Genomic DNA, 9,018 nt, shown 5'->3' with positions numbered 1-9,018 from the left:
AATAAACCACTGAATCGATTCTGATGAAATTTGGTACATAGATAGACTATTCGCAGATGATGTAGGTGACATAGGTATGTAGGTAAATTACTGCGGCCCGCAAGGTTAAACAGTAGCAATTATGTGGCCCAGGGTAAAAAAAGGTTGAGTATAGCTGGCTTATAGTTAAGGACAATTGTGGACCCTGTTAGAGCACAGCATCTTCTTTTTCTTCTTAGCGTTTATCTCGTCTTGTGACGAGGTCCGCTTCCCGTATCTTCTTCTTCCACTTCGCTCTATACTGGACATCTTCCTCTTCGAGTTCGCAGATTTCCATGTCAATGTAAGAGCACAGCATCATGTGAAATGAAAACTATGCTGATGCTGTGGAATAAAAATTCTTCCATCTAAGATAGATGCAAGATTTTTAATACTGAAGGTTAGGCTTCTTATCCGGGTGCGTGAAATAGTTCTAAGGGACGCGGGTTTATTGATTTTAAAAGGGTACGGTCATTTAATAAGGGCATAAGCTACCCTCCTTAAGCAAAACGGTTCGTTTCTTATTAAAAGGCATCGTCTCTAACATGATGAAATTGAAATAAATTACAAGGTGAGTCAATTGATTATTTTATCAAAATTCTTTACTTTACACTTGCAAACTTATCTATATTACAGAATAACATTCATGCATAATTATCTCAATACATTTTTATACCTTAAACCCAATTTCCATTAAAAATATTATCAAAAATATTGAAACTTCACAGCAGGATTTAACCGAACTTCTCGCTAAGCTTACATTTTCCTCGCCTACCTACCTACACAACTACGTATCTATATGCGACGTTATCTATTTAACAGTCTTTAGCTCTCCGCCCCGAGAATGCCAGACACATTCACCAACCGTCCCAAAACACCAAACTAACAACCCATATTTACATAACAATAAAGTTCAAAATCCCTTGCACTATCTTATTAATCCGTTACAAACGTCGTCTGGTATAGAAAGATCTATGAGATTTGTAGAACTGCGTCTCAAAAGTCTGGGTTTGTTGTGGTCCTTCGGGGCGGGGTGGGTCAAGAGAAACTGGTCCTTCTAGTAGGTATGAGGGAAGTGTGAAGAAGCTAAGAGGTGTATCCCCTCCGGTTCGGTCGCGGTGGGCGGGGCTTCGGACACGGTCGGTCCGCTACAAGCGCTCCACGCATCGCGCCGAGCTTACGCGTGAAGCACAACCGAACGCACGCTTTTTGAATTCGGAACTGCGCTGTTCAAGTGTTTTTTTCTCGAGTGATTTGAATTTCGAATATTAGTTCAGTTCTTTTTTGTGAAGTTCTGTTTTTGTAGCAAACTTTTTGGTACGGACTTTTTTGAGTGTTAGGCTGAATAATGGACTTTTGTTTTAATTAGAAGAGTTGAAACTTTGCTTTCGAGTGTTTGGTGAGTTTGGCATTTTTGACACTGTTTTTCTATTAGTTAAACAATGTCTCCTCTTAGAGAAATACGTGCAAAATCATTTGATCATTGAACTTAAAGCATAATATAGAAATAAAAAAAACTTATCACCATCTAATAAGAAAATAATCACAACTTTCAGGAAAGGATATTTGACAACAATTTTCATTTAATAAATACTTCAAAAATCCAAGTTTAATGTTGCACTTTTGGGGGATTTTATTATGTAACCATATTTTATTCAAAATTAATTCAAAGGAAATAAAACTTCATCATCATCGCTCCAAATAAACACCCATTTCACAAAATGAATGCAAAATAATAATTTTTTGAGCGTTATTAACGTTTTTTCTGTATCGTTTTTGAGCTCCCGTTCAGTGTCAGGAAAAGACATCAACGCGCGCACTTGATGTCTCGCTTGATAAGATAAGATTATCGTTTTTACATTTTTATTGTAAAATAACATCTTGTGTTAAATAAATGGTTTTTCTTTATTTATTTCTTGTGTAAGAAAAATATGAGCTTTTAATATATGTAAATATAATTAATATAATGTCTTTAATTTTCAAGAAGGTAAAGTAAATAAAGGAAATGTTTAAAGAAAATCAACTGCATTACACCTGTGTTTGTTTTTAACGATTCCCGTGTGTTTTCTTGAGAGTTTTATAAACATTAATTTGTGAAAAAAGGATACAATAATTTTAGCAGCCGCATTCATCTTCTATTATTACTGACACAAAAACATAATTGTGTTGTAGTAGTACCTATTTTTTGATCATTGCAGCATTTTTTGGAGAGAATGGTAGATAGGTTTACCAACACATTATTGTGATATCTTAATTCACACCTCTACAGTGATAAATGCTGCACAAGCTTTCAGTCACCGCCCCGCTCCTTTCAGCATTTACTCATTCTTTTATGTCTCTTTACCATCATCCATAAGTATGTCTAATAAATAAATCTCTTACCAAAATCTGAAACAAAATACATACAATGTTTTTCAGTAAAAAATTTTTTTTTTGCTGTGCCAACAAATTAAACCGTTAAAAAAGTTAAATGATTATTATAAAAAGAAAATACTACACTAAAACTTCAGGCCATATTTAAATATACAAAAGCCTAATTAATTATAACTCCTAAACACCGATACACAAACTTAGAACCACAAAAACTTTTATCTATTACTTAACCCATGAACCGTAGACAAGCACATCTTTTTTATGAAACATAGACAATTATAATAACCATGTAGGTTTGTTATGTACCGTCACGGTGTGTCACACCGTGTGACTGAAGCTCTCTTGTCTATGATTAGACATTGTTACTCTTGTGGTAGGTGTCGGTAAATTTTGTATTTTAAGAAGAGGCGAAAGCGGAAAACTTGTGAAAGATTTTTTTCTTTAAACTTTGAATTAAAAAAAAATACGACAATGTACACACGCAAAATATGGATTAGTCGATCAAGTTTCAAAAACTGGTAATTAGTGTCCTATTCTTTTAAATTTTTAGTTTTGCATTAGACATTATTTTAAGTTGGTAAGGTTACCAATAATTTTTTTATTATATTATCGCAATCGACCTTTTCAAACAGTCCTTACCTCAAAAAATATCTCCAAACCATCCTTTTTAGAATATAACGAATCTTGAAATAAAAAAATACATTTAAAACTCACTTAAACCATACAACATTGGCCCCCTCTAATCTCTAACTTAGACCACAGATCAAAGCGTTGCGTCTTCTTTGATCTAGCCGCTGGTTAATTCGCGGCGTGTAAGCGAATCATAAGCTTTGCATGCTTTGATACCTCGCTGTATGTTCCCACCGCCAAAGAAAACGTTTATAATTGACCCAGTGTCAATGACTTTACTATCACTTTGTAATTTGTATGTATAACTTAGAATGTGGTGTCTGGTTTTTAAGTTAGAAATGTGTATGTTTCATTTAAATTCTTAAATGGACAAGGACCTTCTTTTTTTAAGAGCTTTGGGTGGTAGTTGAAAAACACTGGTATTGTCGACGTGATACACAAACCCCCCAGCTCAGATTAGACATGAAGTTGAGGCCAACATAGTTGGGAAAAGGCTAGATATATGATAGGGGGTAGTGATGAAGTGGATTTGCCACATTGAATAGACCACTTATTCTTCAATCCTGAATGCATCGTTTATTTAATCTTATTAGACTATTGATGTCACTACCAACGTCGAGAGATATCAAACTTATATCTATATGTATGTTATAATTGGATAGAGTTATTGCTGATATTTTTCGGAACAACTCCATTAAAATTAATGTTAGCTTTTGCCCTCCTCCTATTTTCGAAGGAAAAAAGGGAAGGAAAATTAAATAGATAGGCACAGCTATAATATCTTGTTTCACTTTTTATGTTCAGTGAATCGAAAGTATTTTTTTGTATGTATTGATGTATTCTGGCAATAAAATACTTATATTATATTGCCAGAATACATCAACCAAATCCGTATTGAAAAGCTAGTTCAAAATATAATTGAGCATGTTACTTTTATTAAGTATTTACTGAGTTTTATGTGTGTTCGCGTCGTTAACATCACCGGGGGCTGAACCGCTAGACTTGTTACTGCTAAATATAACTCCAACGTTTATTCACGAATTATGTGAACTTTAAGGCTTTACTGGCTGTCTGACTTCCGTGTTGTGAACGGTATGTGATGTTCACACCTGTAGTCAGCTGAATATCTATGGGTATAAGGCTATGTTAAAGGATGGTTTTACCAGGGTGTTCTAAAATTATTAATTTGATGTTGTCCGTGATTTTACTCGCACTTGGAAATCTTCCCGGGTTAAAAATTATGTTATTCCAATAATGAGTTTCATTAGTGTCAAATTTTATAAAGGCCTCAAATATCTCTGTAAATATTATTTACTGCCTTTATATTTACTGTTCTTTGAGCTCTTTGTTGTTTACGTATGTTTTCTTTACAAAAACCTTAAATAGATACCAATCCACCATCAACATTTCTAGCAACCACAAACCAGCTTCTAACTTACATAGAAACCTTACATACAAATAATTTTCGAGTTACTCAGCTTCACATTGACTCATGGATCCAAAAGCTACTGTAATCAAGTTTGGTATCGGTCGCGTGTTCTCCACACTTCAGCCCTAACGAGACCGTAATCACCGACTCGCACTTTTAGCACCCAATTTTCGCACTTTTGTACGCACTCGCCCTGTAATTCGGCGCAATTAACACCAAATATGAGGTAAAACACCTTAAATGATTCCTCGTTCATCGACATTAAGGATGGGGTCGTTCGAAATTTGACGAAAGGAAAAGGATACTTGGTGTAAAGAACAAAGTTATATTTGCAGCTCAGGAACTTCACTTTCCTTTCAGTTTTAATGTGGCGATTAGTTTGTCAACTGCAGATGTAAGTTTGCAAATATTTCGCCGGGAGCTAAATGCCGTCGGTACCGCGTATGGTGTCAACTAAGAGTGGTGATTGTCAAATTTGCAAAAAGCGTCCAAATCACAGTGTTAAGGTGTTGCAAGTGCGAGGTGTTAGGAGCAAATTATCGAAGCCTCGAGGCCTCTCTACTGGTCGGAAATTACATTTCTTAGTTATGAAGACAGCTGCGCGACTGACGTAGTTAGAGAAAGGGTTATTACTGAAATTCTAATTTGACGCTAATTTGCAACGTTTGGACTGAAAATTATTAGTTCATGTAAAGGATATGCGTTTGGTCGACCAATTATCACATATTATGAAACCTTTACTTCGGCAGTTGGTGGATGAAAAGTGAAAATAATAAGGAAGATACATAACACTAATATGGACTACCGAATACACTCGACATAATTTTTTGGTTTTTCAGTACGAAAATTACTATTGCAGCAAGATTTTATTTATAACAATAAATAGTTTATTTCAGAAAATGTCTCCCATTTTAGAAACATCTCACATTCATTACAGAAGAAAACAATTTACGGAATAAAATTTAAAAAGTTAAAGAATTATTTTATAAACTGTAATAAAATATGAACGTAACAGTTTTTTGTATTTTAGTAACCTACACCACATAGAACTTAAATCACATATTACTAGAATGGCCTAAATGCTATGTAAATTATATATTTTCTTCTAAGAAAATGTCTACAGAGTTCATCAATATCTGTAAGCTATCGCTACTAAACACGGTGTTCTGAAATTATCGTCTGCAACCAAATAAAGATAAATAACCTGATGATAAATGGATGTCGCTTTAGTAGATATATAGAAAGATTTATTTATCGTATAGTATCCACTTTTTGCAAAATAGTTTCAGATACTGGTATTTCTTGGGTACTGGTATTAATATCTTATGCCCAATTTAAGTAAAGTCAGGAATATTATAGCAGGTAACTGTACTCTGATATGGCTTTACAGCATTAGAAAATTACTATACTATAAAGTACCTACTAAGTTATGTCCTAGTCTGCAATGCATCTGCGATGTCTGAACACTGAACATTAATTCAGTAATATGCAAAACGATGAAGGTGCCAAAATCTTGATCAGCCGTTTGTGTGGGATTACAATATGTCTCACATTTATAACGAATACACCTTAGTCCGCGTCCGCCAAGATTAACTTAACAGACCTAGATTATAAGTAGACTATATCTTTTCTGAATCAATGGGCTACCTATCTCTTAAGAACTTAAATTAGCCCAATAGTTCCTGAGATAGCAAGCAAATAAAATAAATAACTCTTTATAGTGTTAGTACTAGGATTACAGTAGGACAATAACAAAAAACCACCAAACGATATAGCTGACCAAGTTATGGGCGTTCGTGACTGCGACTCGTTTGAGCGTCACGCCGCGGCACAAGATCAGCCGTAACAAAGAACAACTGTGACGGAAATCACAATTAATACAGTAGAACTGCACTTTAATATAACATGCTTATTATGACTGGGGTTTCTTTCAGCTGTAAACGAGAATTTCTTGAAGAAAGCTCTATTTGTTAGCCATATTATGAGAATAGTGTAGTTTGATTTTGTTTGTGAAGGTTTATTTAAAAGTAGGAGAAAACAAAATAAACATAGGTAGGTATCAAAAGCTCAGAAATCAGCACCAGAAAGTAAAACATATGACTTATAAAAAGCTAAATAAAAAGGAATCGATATTACTGTGTACCACAATTTATATCTTTAAAAAATATGTGAATATTAATTTCAATTACACGCAAAAAAGCCTTTCAAAATATGTCGTCAGAACTTTAAAATTTCTATCCAAAACGTTTTTTACTACAAGTTAAAGGAAAATGTACAGGTGAGCGAAAAACTTTTACGATTTTAATAAAAAAAAACTATTTTTATTATTTTATGTATATCCCTCATTTCTCTTCTGTCGATCAATGATTGTCATTTATATATTTGTTATTTACGTTTCATAATACAATTTTTAATTAAGATGAAAGCTAATTAAAAATCGTGTCTGTGGGACAATATAAAAGCCATAGAAAAAGTGTTTTTTTTTTATCAATTTAATTCAAAACTGTTACACAAAAAGTACAATATTTGATTACAACATAACACTTGATGCGATGGGGTGGAGAGAGCCGTGACTAGGGGTTGATTTAATTAATAACAGCATACACAGGTTAACGCTGATTTATAGGCAAAAACGTGTAATGTGTTAGAAGTGCGTGTTTAATTGGTTACTCACTTTGTTTGTAATAATATTACCTACTACCCTACCATTTGAAACTTTCAAAGTACTTAAATAAAAAACAACAAGCTTAATATTTCAAAGTTATTTTAGGTACTAGGGTATTTCTTGTTTGCATTTTGTCATAACATTTTTAGTTACTAAAAAAAAGGTCCAATTGGCAAAAGTATCATAACGTCAGATTTACTTATTATTTGTAAGTTACCAAAATACCCTATTCTCGTTCTAATTGAAAGCAGGATTCCCAGTACTCAGGTCTTATAATAACCAAACACTCAACAGTACCTATAACAAACCCGACTAACATCAAAGAAAACACGTACAATTACAAATTACAAATAATTCTACCCAAAATACGCAACAATCCAATTAGTTTACTCAGTATCAATTACAGATACGACACAGCCGTCAAAGCAATCATTATTGACCAATGAGCGGCATTCGATCGCATTGTTTCCAAAAAGGCTTAAGAGCCATATAAAATTGCACACTCATTATAAGAGAGCGCACACTATAAACTTTAAGTCGGCCGATAGTTGATTTGGACTTATAAATCAGTATGAAGACGAATGGAAGTACAAACGTAACAACGATCAGGTATTTGTTTGGTATCAGATTGACTAAAAACTTTGATTAAATTCACGATTTTCTAAGAAAAAAAATCCTAACCAACGGGCCGACTGTTTAGTCTTCAGTGTGCGCGCAGGCTAAAGGATCAATTGTTGCTCCCGGTATGTTCAAAGTGATTGTTCACACACGCTCATTAAATTAATTAATATATTCTTTCAGACTTATGTGCGTGATTGTATTTGGGGGATAATTGTTGTGTTATTAGAATTGAGTTGTGGCTGTCATTTTGCTTTTCTTTTGTTTTTTTTTTTTTTTATTGTGAGGAGAGATTGGGTGTTAGATTTTCAATGTGACGTTTATATACGCTTGAACAGTGCCTGCTGAAGATAAACGTTTATCGAAGCAATCCAGATAATGCAAGAAAAAGTCCTGTTTTCAGTGTTGTTGTGTTGTCAGGAGTAATTCAGTTTAGTTTCAGTTCACTAATAGTGGCTTCAAAACGCCGAGGTATAATAACAAAATCCCTGGTATATAATGGTAATACATAATTTTACAATCTATGCATTTTAACTAAGAAACTAACAGTAAACTTGGGTGGTATTTTAATTACAGTAAACGAATTAATTCATACAAATACTCTTGCTCATCTAATTGGTAAAAATACTCAAATTGATTCTATGAGAAACAGTTCTGTTCACCAAATTACGCAATTCTAATAACGAGCTTCTGTTTCATAAGAATACTCAAATTACAATCAGTGATCTTCTGCAATTTAATTGGTTTAATTTGCGTAGACTAAGATTGAAAAATAATAAAAAAATGAGGGCATGACCTCACGCATTGGCTAAATGGTCAAAAGTATGGGAACCTTCGAACTATGCGCATCAATACCTTGCAAGACTGTTGGTTCCAATCAAATGTAACATATTATATTGTATGTATTTGCATTTTTAATAGCCATTGGTTAATTTACTTCAGCTTTATAAAATTTATTTAGCACATCAAGTTCCTATAACAAAATGTCCTCAACCCCCAGCTATTTATGCTTACCGTGCAAACTATTTCACGCACTCGTTCAAAAAGTAGCCTATAGCCTTCCTCTATAAATAGGCTAAATAGGCTATCTAACGCTGTAAAAAAAACAAAGTAGAATTTGTTGAGTAGAATTTTTCCCCAACCGGAAAAATTAACAAATTCCTCAGCTTCATTATATAGATATAGGTGTCAATCACATTTAAATATTCCATCCCACTCATTTTCGTGCATACCTAAGCAACGTATTGCTACCCTATTCAATTACATACATCAAAACAACTACAAA

At 33.7% G+C, this 9,018-nt stretch overlaps 1 protein-coding gene across 1 annotated transcript in view; it reads left to right on the top strand.

Moving 5' to 3' along the window:
- Window positions 1-1,157: 1,157 nt before the first annotated feature.
- LOC110381007 (paired box protein Pax-9) overlaps window positions 1,158-9,018 on the top strand; it is a 49,636-nt gene continuing 41,775 nt past the window's right edge. The window contains exon 1 of the mRNA XM_049849949.2: window positions 1,158-1,417. The gene's annotated coding sequence lies outside the window, so the exon portion shown is untranslated. The remainder of the gene's footprint in view (window positions 1,418-9,018) is intronic.

This window comes from Helicoverpa armigera, chromosome 24 (assembly GCF_030705265.1).
Source record: "Helicoverpa armigera isolate CAAS_96S chromosome 24, ASM3070526v1, whole genome shotgun sequence".
NCBI classification, from domain to species: domain Eukaryota; kingdom Metazoa; phylum Arthropoda; class Insecta; order Lepidoptera; family Noctuidae; genus Helicoverpa; species Helicoverpa armigera.
Note: the sequence above shows the minus strand (reverse complement) of the source record. Positions and strands in the feature narration are given on the sequence as shown.